General features: G+C 41.2%; 1 protein-coding gene across 2 annotated transcripts in view; it reads right to left on the reverse strand.

Annotated features, from left to right (window-relative positions):
• The window catches only part of KDM4B (lysine demethylase 4B), a 239,305-nt gene extending 222,680 nt beyond the window's left edge, over positions 1-16,625 (reverse strand). For both annotated transcript variants that reach the window (XM_087952780.1, XM_087952779.1), the window contains exon 1: positions 16,474-16,625. The gene's annotated coding sequence lies outside the window, so the exon portion shown is untranslated. The remainder of the gene's footprint in view (positions 1-16,473) is intronic.
• Positions 16,626-17,060: the final 435 nt, after the last annotated feature.

The following is a 17,060-nucleotide window of genomic DNA, read 5'->3' on the forward strand; positions in this document are numbered from 1 at the left end:
TGATCTAACAACCACTCACTTAACAACTATTCAAAGTTACGACCGTGCTGAATGAGTTGTATTTACAAGTAATCCTCAAAGTTCCAGCTATCCCAGCTATCCCAGCAACCCCCACCCTGCATTCAGGTGATCATGATCCAGACATTTAGCAACTGGCTCAAATTTATAATGGTTGTAGCAGTCACAATATCACCATTTGTAGCTTTTCGTGCCAGCTTCTCACTTCTCACAAAGTGAATGGGGAAGCTGGCAGATTGTAAATCACACAGGTAAGTCTCTCCCACCTGGCTGCCACCACATCAAGTTCCACTGCACTCATGCCGGCTACCTGCCTACCCTTACACATCCTCTCCCACCAGCCTGCCACCTGGAACTTGCAACTTCCTGATAGCTTCACCACTGACTGGTTGTTTGAAGCCAGCAGGAAGTTGTGAGAAAGTCCTCACTTCACAACCTACAAACCTCACTTAACAATGGCACCAGGGACTATTGGGATTGCCACTGGTAAACAATGTGGTCATGTTACATTGCTGCGCTCCAGTGATGGGATTCAGCCAGTTCGCACCACTTCGAGAGAACCGATTGTTAACTTTCTGAGCAGTTTGGTGAACTGGTTGTTGGAAGAAATCATTAGGGCAGAGAACCAGTTGTTAAATTATTTGAATCCCACCACTGCTGCGCTCCATGGCTGCATCACTTAGTAATAGAATTCACCCCATTCCAGAAGATGACTTCACCTAGCAGTTTCAGGTAGATATAAACAGAAATGAGTTGGACTCAGGCACCACAAATCAGAGACCTAAGGTTTGATCTTCCCCCTCCCCCCAGTCAACAATTAGCTCTCACTATTTGACCAGTGATATAATTACATGAAACTAAATAGGTGTGCATTTAATAATTTATCTTGCAAAATAAATTGGTGTTTCTCAATATCGTAGAACTCTTCTTGCCAAAGAGGAGACAATGGCTAATTCCAATATAATACATAGCTTATGTGTTAAAAGTCATGGGGATGCAATAATAAGACTCAATATTGAGATTAATAAAAAGTTGTTTTTTCTACTGGTATTCCCAGAATACCAGTAGAAAAAACAACTTACTTTTTATTAATCTCAGAATACCAGTTTGCAGAGTATACCTGACTGAGGGAACAAAGAAAATCTTAATGAACAAACAATCATATTGGAGTTTTAACTCTGATCATCAGATACTGGAGCAAGACTTCAATAGACTAACAAGTCACCTCAAATGTAGAATACAATCATCAGCTTACTGATACCACATACCAGATAAGCACTCACAACGTTCCCATGTAAATATTAAATAAGGGGGGAAGGGAACTAAATCAAGCTGCCACCAGCCAACCTCTACTTACTATGACCAAGTGGAACTGCCTTCCCTGGAAAACTGGGTCCCCAACCCCAAACTTCACACATGATCCAAAATAGGCTAAGCCTATACCTAAGCCTACTTAAAAGTCAAATAAGATCCAGAAAGGTTGTACTTTGTCCAGATCCTGCAATGATCATCCACCAATGCAACCGATGTTATTTCAGTTCCATGCCCAGCTCTGAATCTTGATAAATTGCTTTTTTTAAGAACACTCCTTGCCATCTTTCTCAACAATTTTCTCCCAAAAAGAAAATTTAAAGGATCAGCTACTGGTTGTGAAATATGGCTTGACCCAAGGAAGGCACATACCATAGCATTTTATAAGGTCAATTCATCACTCACTTCTACAAAGAGATGTTGACAACTATTTGGATCCAGCCAATCATGGTGATCCTGAAAGAGGGGGGAAGAGAAGCATGATTGTGATCACAGTTGGAACAAATCATGCCATCCAAAGTTGCTTGTTCACATGATAAAATGTATCATCCCTGTCACCACCACTTTGACTTTACTAAGGAAAATTCACAATTCAGGTGAAACCAAGCAACTTTGTCAGGAAGGGCTGCACTCCAAGGAACTGTGGTGGCACAGTATGCAGTATTGCAGGCTGACTCTGCCCACAGCCTGAAGTTCAGTCCTGACCGGCTCAAGGTTGACTCAGCCTTCTATCCTTCCAAGGTGGGTAAAATGAGGACCCAGATTGTTGGGGGCCATAGGCTGACTGAAAACCGCTTTGAGAGGGCTATAGAACACTGTGGAGAGGTATATAAGTCTAAGTGCTATTGCAGCCAGACAGAACTGCTTGCTCTTCCACAAAAGGCAACCCTTAAAAAGATCACTGACCAACAACCTTCTGATATAAGAAGAAAAATCCAGGAATCAAATCAATCAGCTTTGCTCATTCACTCATCGTTAATATAAGCACAGGCTTATCTCCATGCTTGATTAGGTTCATTTCGCTGATACTCCAGACATTGTTTCCGGAGATTATTGACTTCCTCACTGATTAGTGAAGAAACTAACCAGGATTTGCATGCAAGAGAGGTGGTAGTAATCACAAGAGTCATCACAAGAGTCATGGTTTGCCAGCAGCTAACCAGATAATCAACAGACTCACATATTTTCAAGCACCTACTGGAATCCATCAAGATCCACCAGGCTCTTAGAGTAAGTAATTCCAATTGATCCACTTTGGGTCGATCAACGAAACCAGTGATTTAATTTTCTAAGTTTCTCAGACTCTGCTGGAGCCCATCCTCAGCACAAGCCCAAAAGCTCAAAAAACTACACCTCTGAGATCCTGGTGACCAACCAAGATTGGATCCTGCAACATTATGAATAAAGACTTTCTGTGCCTACTAACTAATCAGTCAAACCCAGAAAATGTTCTCAGGAAGCCCAGTGAAAAGTTAGGAAGGACATGTGAGATTGCCCATTTTGAAATGCTAACACAAGGAATGGAATAGAGGACTGGAGGCTAAGACAAACAAAGAATGGTTGCAGGAATTGGGTATGTCTAGTTTAATGAAAAGGACAAGGGGACATGATAGCACTGTTTTAATATTTGGGGGGCTGCCACAAAGAAGGGGTCAACCTATTCTCCAAAGCACCTGGAGGCAGGACAAGATGGAAAATAATCAAAGACAGATCCAGGCTAGAAATAAGAGAAATTTCACGACAGTGAGAACAATTAATCAGTGGAATAACTTGGCTACAGAAGTTGTGAGTGCTCCAACAATAGAAGTTTTTAAAAAGATCCAGTTGTCTGAAATGGATTTCCTGCTTGAGAAGGGGGTTGGACTAGAAGACTTCCAAGGTCTCTTCCAACTCTGTTATTCTGTTATCATTTGTAATTCCAATTAATTAATTCACCCCATCCACAACTTTGATCAGGTTCTGGTCTACCTAACCTTTTCAGGATTAACCAAGGAAGCTTACAAGTATTTCATTTAATACTTTTGTTTCCCAAAAGTATTAAAAGATAAATAAGCCAATCAACCAATAATCAGATTATATAAGCAATTCTAGACTAGAAATAATGGAAATTTGTGCTTCCTTTTTAAAAATACATGCTGATCCTGAAGCAGCTATAATAAAAAGACACGATGAAGATTACTATTTACAGAAACCAGCAAAAAAAGGTCACAAATCACAATCACATGACTGTAGGATGCTTCTACTAGTCATACATGGTTGCGAAGCACGTAAAAGACAGTCATGTGACTACAGGGAGGGAGAACACATTTTATGATGGACAGAAATATTTTATGGGGTGGAAAGCTTTTTTTTTTCTCCCAAGGCCATCATAACTCCAAGCAGTTGTTAAACAACTGGCCTGGCTATAATTCAAGGACCATGTATATTCATAAGGACATTCTGATAACCCAATATGCATTATTCTCTAGTTTAAAAGAAAAGGCTGAATAAAATATAAAAAACTGCTAAAAATACAAATGATCGACATTTTTAAAAGAAAACACTGCCCTGCATGCTAACAGCTATTTTCCTAATTAAAATACTTATAAAGCTTAAAGATGGTAAAACTAAATTTATGTTGCTTAAATCCAGTTACTTAAATGTTTTGTTGGGCAAAAGCACCTGAACCTGTGGTTTTCATGCTGCAAAACAACGACCCCAAAGCTCAAATGGCTCAGGCAGTTAACAAATGATACTTTCTGTAGGCTTAATGTGTTTATTAATATGATTGCTATTTTTAAAATCAATTACGAATTATGCACTAGACCAAACTAGGATAAACAAAAAGTAAACCTCTCTCCCAGCCAGATGGGCCTCCACAATACAGAAGGGGACCATTACTGCTCTCGGACATTGTAGCCCAAGGGATTGGGAGTTTCTGATAGTCTCAGATCCAAGCATTAAGCAAGCTCAGCCTTACTAGCGTTTTCAGAATTAGCAAGGAAGCTTAGAATAATAGGACCAGATACAAGAAGCACTGAGTTACAGTTCATAAACTGCTATGGTGATTACTACTACTTAGGCAAACATTGCAGTATTTTTATGTTGTATAGGGAGAAAAGAATGAAGAAAAGCTACAGGTGGGTTTACATACAACTAAATCATACAGTATTTGTATTTTTATTTTGTCTTGTTTAAGCATGTTCTACAAAGCAAGCACTTTTTTAAATAAAACCACGCAGTCTGTAAAAAGCCAACTATCTGACATTTTCAGCATTTTCCAACATGGGCAACGTCCAGATGTATGGACTACAACTTGAGAATTCCCCAGCCAGCAAGACCACTGCTGAGCATTTTGGAAATTGAATTACAAACATCTGCAAACTGTCCTAAACAACAAGCCACAAACCCCAAGAAGGCTAGACTGTTCCAGGGGCTTTAGGGGGAGGTGCGGCACACATGTTAAATTTTAATAATTGTTATTCAGTATCTAAGTCAAAACCAAAACAAGCCACACTATATTATTCAGCATGTCTGAATCTACTCCCACAGTGTCTTGCTCCACACATTCACAGCATTAAAAATTGGGCTGAAATGGAAGCATCTGATGTAAGCTTCGCTGTCTTAAATGAAGTATATACTTTGAGTCTAATTGTGACCTACTAAATAAATGCCATCACCCAGTATACTGCATCACAGCTGAGCAATCTTCCAGGAAAACATCATTAATTGCACAGCTGCTGCAATTTTTTAACTGAACAATTAAAAAACAACAATGAATAGAAATATAGACAAAAGGAACATCCAGCAATGGCAAGCTTTATTCATATTACTTTATTCATCTCAAATCAGGAAAAAAGGAGCATTGGTCCTACCTGACGTTGTTCAGAACTGGGGACCGTTGGTGGGGGGGGTCTCCTCAGTTTTTCAACTCAGTCTGCAAAGCTAGAAGACTAGAGACTACTCATCCTGGATTCTCCCTTCAGCTCAGTGGAGAAGTAGATTGTTAAGACTGCCAATAGTCAAATAATTTTTAATGATAAACATTTGGGGTATCATATGTAATTAAGTTTAGAAAGTTCAATGATCAATCCTAATTAGTTAAGGTCATACAAGTATTGAAACATGTAACAACGCCCAAGCACAGCCATCATAATGGAAAGTCAGTTCTAGCTAGCCTGCACATTAATAATTAACCAGCTCACTGTACACAATGGGGATCCTACGGTATGGATTGTAATTTTAATTTGTCCAATGTCAAAGCATGAGTTTTTGAGAAGATACGTATCAGCTCTGCAGGTACAGATCCCACCATCCTCAGCTAGCAATGCCACAATAGCAATAAGACTTATATACTGCTTCACAGTGCTTTACAGTCTTTTCTAAGTGGTTTACAGCAGGGGTCCCCAACCGCCAGTCCGCGGACCGGTACCAGTCCGCGGAACAAGTCTTACCGGGCCGCTGGTTGCTGGGCGCCACCATCTTTTTTTGGTAAAAAAAGTGCTTCCGGTGAGCTTTTCCGGGTAGAAAGCTCACCGGAAGCACTTTTTCGTCAAAAAAAGATGGCGGCGCCCAGTTGATGCCGGTACCGGGCCGCGGCGCCCAGCTGATGCCGGTACCGGGCCGCAGCATCAAAAAGGTTGGGGATCACTGGTTTACAGAGTCAGCATCCCCCCCGCCGGCAATCTGGGTCCTCATTTTACAGACCTCAGAAGGATGGAAGGCTGAGTCAACCTTGAGCCTGGTGAGATTCAAACTGCCAAATTGCAGGCCAGCTGGCAGTCAGCAGAAGTAGCCTGCAGTACTACACTCTAACCACTGCACCACTAAAGTCTAATTACAAAATGACAGAAGTTACGTACCAACAAATCTGAGAGGCACTAAGTTTTATTATCCCATATATCCCCATTTCCTAAACATATATGAGAGAGCATTCGGTGTAGACAAAGCAACAGGATAAAAGGAATAAACTTCTGTAAGGAAGGAATATAAACTACACTGCATAAATAAGAACCCATTGGGGGAAGGAAAGTTATCACTAGTTATCTCTTGAGCCAAAGTATATAAAACTATATTAAAGGAGGGGTTATATACAGGCAATTGCCTAGCTACTTGTGGTAAGGGGAAAACTGTCTTCTTCTGAATTAATCATAACTGCATTCAACATAGGAGACCCATTATTTTCAAAAGCAAGGCTGGATGAGAAAAGAGTTTTTCATTACATGATGTGGTTTGTACAATTTTCTCCCCAAAGACAAAAGATTACTTTTAAGCCTGGGAAAGTTGCTATAAAACATTTTTGTCACTAAAGACACCATGCAAATTTAAATTCTTCTTTCCTGTTTTCATACCAAAATGTAATTTTGATACTAATGTACAATATTTAAAGTAGAATTTTGGTGTTTTTTTCTGCTTTTACATTATCATAAACTTGTAAGTATGTGTTTAAGAAATATAATTTTTTAAAAACAACATACTGATGAATAAGCAAATATTTGCAAAATATTGAACCTTCATCGTAAAAGCTATGCAAATATGATGCTGGAAATAATATATAGTACTGCACCAATTTACATATAATGTAGAACTGCAAAGTGGTTCCAGAGTTTTTTCTTTAGACTGAGTATATTTTTTCTTTATAAATATTTTCTACAGATCAGAAATATTTGGGGCTCCCAAAAGCATATTTTAATTTGTATGACATTATATAAAGATCACCATATATTCCAATCCCTACATTCATATCTTTCAAGCTTATTCTTCTTTTGAATATTCTGGGTTAGAAATCTAGCTGGAAAAAAAAATCTCCAGAAAATGCACATTTATAGTAATGTACAATAGTATATAGAAGATTTTAACAAAGGATGACTCTCAAACACGCTTTTTTTACTTCTTTGCTATACATTTTAGAAATATCACACTATACTACAACAATCTGATAGAGTAATCACCACGTTCATCCAACAAAAATAAGCTTCAGGAATTATACACAAACTACCCTGACTGGAAAAAAAGTAAAATCTCTCAAGCACACACCCTGTGTGGAAATGTTGGTCAAAGAAAAGCAAGCATACATAAATACACAGCATGTAGATCCTCTTACACCCGACACTGCTCAGTACCTAGACATCAGTGGTGTTTTCTATTCTCCGCTTATCACGCAGGATTGCAAGATGACCAGGGGAAAAATGCTATCTGTGGATAGTTTCCATGGTCCAATCTTTAAACCCCTTTGAGTTTCAAAGGTCAGTCTCTCTTTGAAATCATAGGGAGGAATACAGCATTAACTCCCAACCTAAGAGCAAGAGGACCAATTTGGGCCATCTCAGATGACCAAAAAGCACCAACCCGCAAGAGGAACTGCATAAATACTTATCTAATTAATAATTCTACTTGATGCTTTAGTAGCCATCCAGTATAACTGCCAGTATTTCAAAGACGTGTATTTTTTTCACAATCTAATTTAAACATGGCTATTGTTTGCAAGGTATACATCAGACCTACATCTGGCTCCCTCCAGGCGAATTAAGACAACAGCCTCTCACAATCACTAAGGTTCTAGAGTAGTGTTGCTCAGCATTAGGAACTTTTAGATGCATGGGCTTCAATTCAACCCCAATTCCCCAAAATTCTGCGAATTGAACTCCACGCCTCTCAAAGTTGCTAAGGCTAGAACTAAGACCGCTCTAGAGGAAAGCAAATGAATCCAGGTAGAGTGAGCAGAATGGTCAATACTGAGATAAAATTGTAATGAGCCCACCACGTATTAGGCAGCAAAGTTAATGTATGGTGTGTTTTGAGATTCAGAAGCCCACTTCTGCTTTTTAGCTGGGCTCTTGATTTTGTACTGTTTGCTACCATCACCAAACAACTTTTCTGAAAAGTGGGTTTCTGCTTAATCGGAAAACTGTGGTTTTAAAGATGTAAATAAGGAACTTAAGTTCATCTGTGCCATATACTGTATTTATGGGCAGGCAACATTGTTTAACAAACAGAATTTTAAAATGGCTCTTCCTGGAGGAGTAGAAAAACTGAGCAGTTTTGTGTTCTGAAACTTTCCCCCCTGCTTGAATTCAGGTTCTTGCAAAAGTTACTTGTCACTGAGCTTTAATAGTTTGATTTTCTATGAATTGGATATTCTGCAAAATCCCAATTCTAGCACTTCTGAATGGATATTCCCAATGAGCCATTATGTAATGACATAAATTTCAAATTTGCAGACACCAAGCTAGCAGGAATAGCCAACACTCCAGGAGATAGGCTTAAGGTACAGAAGGATCTTGACAGACTTGAACGTTGGGCGCTATTTAACAAAATGAAATTCAAAAAATGAAAAAAGGTTCCACATTTAGGCAAGAAAAATAAAATGCACAGCTACAGTACATGCGGTACCTGGCTCAATAATAGTAACTGTGAGAGGGATCTGGGAGTCCTAGTAGACAATCACTTCAATATGAACCAGCCGTGTGCTGCAGCTGCCAAAAAAACCAACACAGTTCTAGGCTGCATAAACAAAGGGATAGAATCAAGATCAGGGCAAGTGTTAATACCAATTTATAAGGCCTTGGTAAGGTCACACTTGGAATACGATACAATTTCGGTCATCACGATGTAAAAAAGATGTTGATACTCTAAAAACAGTGCAGAGAAGAGCAACAAAGATAACAACGATGGAGGCTAAAACATATAAAGAACAGTTGCTGGAACTAGATATGTCTAATCTGATGAAAAGAAGGATTAGGAGAGTTATGATAGCAGTCTTCTGATGTCTCAGAGGTTGCCACAAAGAAGAGGGAATCAAACTATTCTCCAAAGCAGGGATCTCCAACCTTGGCCACTTTAAAACTTGTGGACTTCCAACTCCCAGAACTCCTCAGTCAGCAAAGCAGTGTAAAGCTGGCTGAGGAATTCTGGGAGTTGAAGTCCACAAGTCTTAAAGTGGCCAAAGTTGGAGACCCTTGCCCCAAAGCACCTGAGGGAAGGACAAGAACCAATGGGTGGAAACTAATCAAGGAAAGAAGCAACCTAAAACTAAGGAGAAATTTCCTGACAGTGAGAACAATTAATCAGTGGAATAACTTGCCTCCAGAAGTTGTAAAATGCTCCAACACTGGAAGTTTTTAAGAAGAGATTAGATAACAATTAGTCTGAAGTAGGGTTTCCTGCCTAAGCAGGGGATTGGATTTAAAGTTGTCAAGGTTGGAGATCCCTGGATTAGAAGACTTCCAAGGTCCCTTCCAACTCTGTTATTCTAAACATCTTGTTTTAAATTACATTTTAACATGTACAAACTTTTCTAGCCTAAAAGACTGAAAACTACTGTATTATGATATACACAATACAATTAATCTTGTGAGCAAAAGCTTAGATTAAATAAAACTTAAGGTTAAACCTATTTCTCTACTCTCTTGGAAGTTGAACAAATGTTTTTCCTCCATTTAATTTAAAGGGATGCCTTAAAATCCAGCTCTTTACATATGGCATAATAGGAAAGAAGGGACAACAAATGGGAGAGGGGGAGTTCCTGTTTTCCTCAAGCATTATTTAAATGATGCATATATCTCAAAGACAGAGGCTGCCCACGGGGGTCAAGCCATGCCTGTTGCTTCCTTTCTGCCCACCAAAGGAGCCATTGATGACATGAAACCTTCCCTCCTCCCCCCCAGTTTCCTAGGACAATGGCTCATGGAATATCAGGCAAGACTAAAGGAAGTGGGAAATCCATAGTATGTATGTGTCTCTGGACACAGCTAGTTAGGAGATACAATTAGGTTGACTACTGTAGTTAAAGGGTATTGGACAAATAGGGTCAGTAAAGCTACTGAAATTACTAGAACTACTAGAATTTTGGTCCCAGTTCTGGAAGTCCCAAGTGCTTCCAAAACGTCACATCTATCACACCCATAGCCCAATCACTTTATCATGCTCACCAAGATAAGCAAAGTGACACCTTTAGAGCAGGGCTCTGCAAACTTGGCAAGTTAAGACTTGTGAACTTCAACTCCCAGGATGGCTGGCGAATTATGGGAGTTGAAGTCCACAAGTCTTATTAAAATTGCCAAGTTTGCCTTTAGAGCAATGTCAGAAGCCAGGATCTCCTCCCCACGAGTAGAAAAAAAGGGAGGAAATCCCAGAGTAGGGGAACGTTTCCTAACCACAGGGATGATGTTGTCTTCATCTCCAAGCATGGAGAGAAAGAAAAGAATACTTGCAAGCTCATCCAGGATGGGGAGATAGCACTGACTGATCAAGCAAGATGTTACAGTGATTGCTTATAAAATGTATGCAAATTTCCATGAAAAACCAGTAACTACATTGGGGTGGGGGTGGGGGTGGGTGAGCAGGTCAGGCTTCAAGTCAGTCTCAACACATGACTTTCCAGTTTCCTGGGCAGCACGTTTGAAAATCATTTGCCATTGCCCTTTTTCCTAGGGCTGAGAGAGATGGACCAACTTTGTGCCAAGATCAGAGACTGTGATCAGAGGGTGTTGCAAATGACACAATCGTGAGGACTGGTTATAACTACTTGTGCAGCACTGTTGTAAGCTTGGTCACGGAACAAGTGCTAGTTAAACAAGTGGCACAAAGGGGGTGGGAACCTGATCATGTCTAGACAACCAGATACAGACAGGACAGTTTTTTTCCCCTCTTGCCATCCCTCTGCTAAACACCTAATTCTTGCAGTTCTGCTGTATATATAAACATATATATATATATATATATATATATATATATATATATATATATATATATATATATATATATATATATATGTTTTCTTAAGTTTTCGCAGGTACTTACATGTATGGTGTTCGGCTTGGTTAGAGTATTTTCCCCGTCATTGTAGTTGTTCTTTTAAAGTTGTAGCACGTTTCAGCAGAATCTCATCTGCCATCATCAGGCTTCTGTATTGTGTCCGTCTGTGGGTCAGACTTTTACAGTGGTTTCAGATTTGAATTTGGGGCAGCCTATTGCTGTGCCAGAATGGTTTTTCTTCATCCTGATTGGTTGGGAGTCTTGGTCTGTGTTTATTGGTCTCGGAGTTTGCTGTGTTCTGCTTGATTGGTGTCTCTAATATCTTCTGTCTGTTTTTTGGCTCTTTTTGTATCTTGATTGGGCCTCCATTAAAGGCCTCCATTAAAGCAACACAATGCTGCCAGCCAATCAAGATACAAAAGAGCCAAAAAACAGACAGAAGATATTAGAGACACCAATCAAGCAGAACACAGCAAACTCCGAGACCAATAAACACAGACCAAGACTCCCAACCAATCAGGATGAAGAAAAACCATTCTGGCACAGCAATAGGCTGCCCCAAATTCAAATCTGAAACCACTGTAAAAGTCTGACTCACAGACGGACACAATACAGAAGCCTGATGATGGCAGATGAGATTCTGCTGAAACGTTGCTACAACTTTAAAAGAACAACTACAATGACGTGGGAAAATACCCTAACAAGCCAACACCATATATATATATATATATATATATATATATATATATATATATATATATATATATATATATATATATATATATATATATATATATATATATATATATATATATATATATATATATATATTAGCTGTAATATTTATCCTTATCTTCTTTACTTCCCCCTTTTATTGATTTTATGATGATGATTCTCTCTGTTGCCCTGCACGTACACTGAGTGCTTCTGAACCAGAGACTAATTCCTTGTGTGTCTAATCACACTATAGAACAGGACTAGGAATAAGAATAGAATAACAGAGTTGGAACGGGACCTTGGAGGTCTTCTAATCCAACTCCCTGCTTAGGCAAGACACTCTATAACATTTGAGACAAATGGTTGTCCAATCTCTTCTTAAAAACTTCCAGTGTTGGAGCATTCACAACTTCTGGAACCAAGTTGTTCCACTGATTAATTGTTCTGTCAATAAATTTCTCCTTTAATTCCAGGTTGCTTTTCTACTTGATTAGTTTAGCTTCTTGTCCTGCCTTCAGGTGCTTTGGAGAATAGATGGACCTCTTCTTTCTGGCAACCCATGACATATTGGGAAACTGATATGTCACCCCTAATCCTTTTTATTAAACATACCCAATTCTTGCAACCGTTCTTCCTATGTTTTAGCCTCCAGTCCCCAATCATCTTTGTTGCTCTTCTCTGCACTCTTTCTAGTCTAGAGTCTCAACATCTTTTTTACATCGTGGTGATGTAAATAAAGTATTCTATTCAATAAATGATCATCTATACAATTCACATTCTGCTGGTTTCTAATCTGGCACAATTAACCACGTACACCTAACTAGCTCTGTATATGGTAAATATGTTCCATAATTCTACATTTTATCTGAACAAAGAATATATAAATAGTATTAATAAATACATATTTATACTCAATCTATTAATTTTTTATGGCTGAATGGAAATAGTCACTACAATTTCAAAGGTCCCTGACAAGGCATTAGAACATAAAATGTGCCTTGCTGGATCAGATTCCTGATCCATCTAGTCCAGCAGTCTGTTCTCACGCCAACAGCAATCATGTCCTAGCTATAATTCATTCCTACGGGTGGAAGTACAACTTTTGCTCTTAACATTGAGTCACCTCCCCTCTACCATACTTAATCCTGCATTTAGCAGTTAACAGCAGTAATCTGTTCCTGAAGTGGCAGCAGGTTTTAGTCTCCATCCAGTCCAGACCTTGGTTTGTGAACATGCTATCATTCTCTTCTTTATGTAACTGGGAGGAAGGGATGCAAATTACTGTATTGTACATGTCTGTATGGTTAGGTTCTCCCCAACATACACCCCTTCTCTCATGAAGCAACTTCTCTTTCATGAATTCAGACATGGGGAAAATATAATAAAAGCAAATCTGACCTAGACTTAATTCTCCAACAAAATTCCACTCAACTTTTTTCTGTCCCTTGCACTAGACTTCTGAATACCAGTAAATGAGAGGAGCGCTTGAAATATTTTATCATGCCTTCACATGAAACGCAAGATTCCTTTTAATCAAACAAAATTTTGGTTTTAAAAAGTATACTGTGTTTTATTTTCACAACATGCTTACCTTATTCAACCAAATTTATTTATCAAATTTCAAAGGCTGCTTGACTCCATAATAACCATTCAGTGCAGTACACAATATTACGAAGTATAATACATTATAAACAGCAGAAACTAAAGACAAATATTCACAAAGAACAATAAAATCAAAACCCTCAAGATCACATATTCTCCAAAAGGTTGACCAGGTGTGTAGAAAAAGCCAAGTCATCAAGACTTATTTAAAACCAGGTCAACAGCTATTTGAATCTCTGGAAGGAAACTATTCCAGAGGAAAGGAAATGCCTACTTCCTGGGTTCTATCAGGGGACACTAATTTCTGGATTTGCAATGCATACAAAATAATAAATCATATGAAACAATCAACCAGAGGCTTGATTTGCATATTTTGTTAGGCTAAATTCAGTGCTGTATAAGTAAAACTTATTAGACCAATCTTCCTTAGAATTTTTCCACTCTCATTCCCATGATCATCTCTTTCCATAATACACCTCACTATTGGAGAAAGGGAAGACAATTTATCAGCCTGATATCAATTTCAACAAAATGTCCAGCCAGCATGACCAACACTGTGCACTCTTGGGACAATCAGAGTTGCAGCTCATCAAAATTGGGAAGGCTGAACCATGTTGAAATAGAGTCTTCAAAAATGAACCAAAAAGAGCAAAGAAAAAGAATCCAAAGACCAACACATCAGCCAATCTCATATGAATCCTTTGGATGGATTCAGAGCAAATCATAAAATGCAAACACTATTAAAATAATACAGTGATATCTAGATATTAGCCTAGATTTATAAGAACCAACTCTGGATAATCTCATTCCATTCTTTTAATCTATTAATTCCTCAGCAAATTGTGAGAAAGCTGTAGATCTACTCAGCCAAGCATCCAATAAAACACCCATGAAATTCTCATTAGCAAGCTGGATATATGGTTTGCAAGTTTATTAGGTGGATCCAAAATACCATACAAAACACCTCCCCATTCAACCTAAACGAATCTTGGTCTGCATACATGGCATTTTATAAATACCACAGAAAAGGAATTGGAAGAACTATAAATTTGTAAAGTTCAGCAGGACTTGGAAACCCTAGAAAATGGAAAACGTTCGAAAACTAACTTAGAGGTGGGTTGAAAAATAAAATAAGATTAATGTAACAAAAACAATGTTTATGTCACAGAGGGGAAACTGAAACTGAAGACACAGCATGTGTGAAAATAGTGTAGAAAGCTGACTACTAACAAGTTGGATAAGTGTGAAGCATATAATTTGGCTCCTAAAAATTAAAATTGTGTTTCAGGCTGCATAAAAGAATACTTTTAAAAACCATTAAATTATATTTTGCATTGGCAGATCCCCATTCTAGTATGGGAGCCATTTCAGGACAGGAGTGCAAAGAAGGGGAGTGAGACCCACGGAGTCCAGAAAAAATATCCTAGAGCAGCGTTTCTCAACTTGGCCAGTTGAAGATACATGAACTTCAATTCCCAGAATTCCTCAGCCAGCATTGCTTTAAGATAGTTGGACTCTTAAAGCATAGTGGCTGGGGAATTCTGGGAGTTGAAGTCCAACTACCTTAAAGCATAGTGGCCGGGGAATTCTGGGAGTTGAAGTCCAACTACCTTAAAGCATGGTGGCCGAGAAATACTGGGAGTTGAAGTCCAACTACCTTAAGGCATGGTGGCTGGGGAATTCTGGGAGTTGAAGTCCAACTACCTTAAAGCATACCAGCTAGGGTATTCTGGGAGTTGAAATCCAACTATCTTAAAGCATGGTGGCCGAGGAATTCTGGGAGTTGAAGTCCAACTACCTTAAGGCATGGTGGCTGGGGAATTCTGGGAGTTGAAGTCCAACTACCTTAAGGCATGGTGGCTGGGGAATTCTGGGAGTTGAAGTCCAACTACCTTAAAGCATACCAGCTAGGGTATTCTGGGAGTTGAAATCCAACTATCTTAAAGCATGGTGGCCGGGGAATTCTGGGAGTTGAAGTCCAACTACCTTAAGGCATGGTGGCTGGGGAATTCTGGGAGTTGAAGTCCAACTACCTTAAAGCATACCAGCTAGGGTATTCTGGGAGTTGAAATCCACTCATCTTCAACCTGCCAAGGTTGAGAAACGCTGGGCAGACTAAACTAAGGGTAGATAGGGAATACATTAACCATCCTCAAAGCCCCACAAGGACATACCTATAACGTCCCATTAGAGGACGGAGGCACAATACTACACAACCACATCTCTCCACCTCAGCAACTTTCAAATGTCTGGGAGTGGACAATTCTAGGAACCGAAGTGAACACCGAAAAAAGTGACTCACAACCACAACCGCCACAGTATCCCCCATGGTCACGTGATCAAAAAAATTCACCTGCTTGGCAACCGACTCACATTTATGACCGCCCGATCCCCTTTTGCGACCTTCCCCGTGCCCAGGAAAGTCAACAGGGAAGAGAGCCAGATTCACTTAAACCACCGTATCCCTAACTGAACAGTCAATGCAGCGACTCAAGTCAACCACCCTGGCCAAGAAAGGTGATCAAATGGAGCCAAGCTCATTTAACAACCGTCTCACTTAGCAACAGGAATTCTGGGGGGGGGCTCCAAGTTGCCCGTCGCAAGCCGAGGACCCTCCCCGTTAAGAAACAACCGCGAAACCCCGAAAGCGAGAGCATCCCCTCTCTCCGAGAGGAGGCCGGGCCTGTCGAAGTGAGGATGCTGAGGGAAGGGGGGGGGGATGGACTAGATGACCTTTCGGAACCTCACCCAAATCCCAGAGTCTCCCCAGCTTCGGGAATAGGAACCTCAGGGGCCAAAATGGTCTCTTCTCTTGAAGGGGGAACCGCGACGGCATGCAGGACCCTCCTCACTCTTCCCCCCGTCGGAAGCCCCTTGGTCGGGGCCGGGGGCGTCTCGGGCTCCAGATCCCTCAGCGACGAGACTCCCCCTCAGGGTTTTTCAGGGCCCCCTCGTGACGGGGAGGGCCTCGATAGCCCTCAGGACTCGCGGCCCAGGCCGTGCGGCGGCGACGGACGGCCCACTGGCTCTCCCGCCCCCTCCCCTGAGGAAAACCGCCCAGCCCTCCACGGTCGACGACGCTCGTCTCACCGGTCGGCAACGGCTCCCGTCACGTCGTCGCCTGTCCGAGCGGCCGCTGAGGGGAGCAAAGCGGGGGGAGGGGGAGGGGCGCCTCAGAAAACAGCCGTTTGCCTCTCCTCCGCCTCCAACGGCCGAGCAGCCCCCGCCACCGGCCGCCGATTGGCTGCTGCCGCGCGCGGAGGGACGGCCGGGCCCTCCAATCGCAAGCAAGGTCCACGGGCGTCTCCGCCAATGGCTTGACCCGCCTGCCGGGCCCCGCCTCCACGCTGGTTAAAGAGCTCCGGGAGGCTCGCGTCGCCTTTCTTTTCTCTCTCTTCCGCTCCGGCGCTGGTCATTGGTTAACGGGCGGCGACCAATCAGGAGTCGCGGTGAGGGAGACACAGGCACCGCCCGATCGGGAGGCGCTGGATGGCAGCGCCGCTCGGATTGGCGGAGGGACGAGGAAAAAAAGGTGGGCTGGGCCAGGCGAGGCCAGGCCACGCCCTTTCGGGCCCCCTTGGGAAGGGATGGGTGAAGCGACGCGAGCGGCCTACGTGAGGACGTGCACAGCAGCAGTCGCGCGGGGGTGGGCGGGGTTTGCGGGGCCTGGCGCACCA

Source organism: Notechis scutatus, chromosome 1 (genome assembly GCF_049901735.1).
Source record: "Notechis scutatus isolate UNSWTSFEM ecotype Mainland chromosome 1, rNotScu1.2, whole genome shotgun sequence".
In the NCBI taxonomy this organism is placed as follows: Eukaryota; Metazoa; Chordata; class Lepidosauria; order Squamata; family Elapidae; genus Notechis; species Notechis scutatus.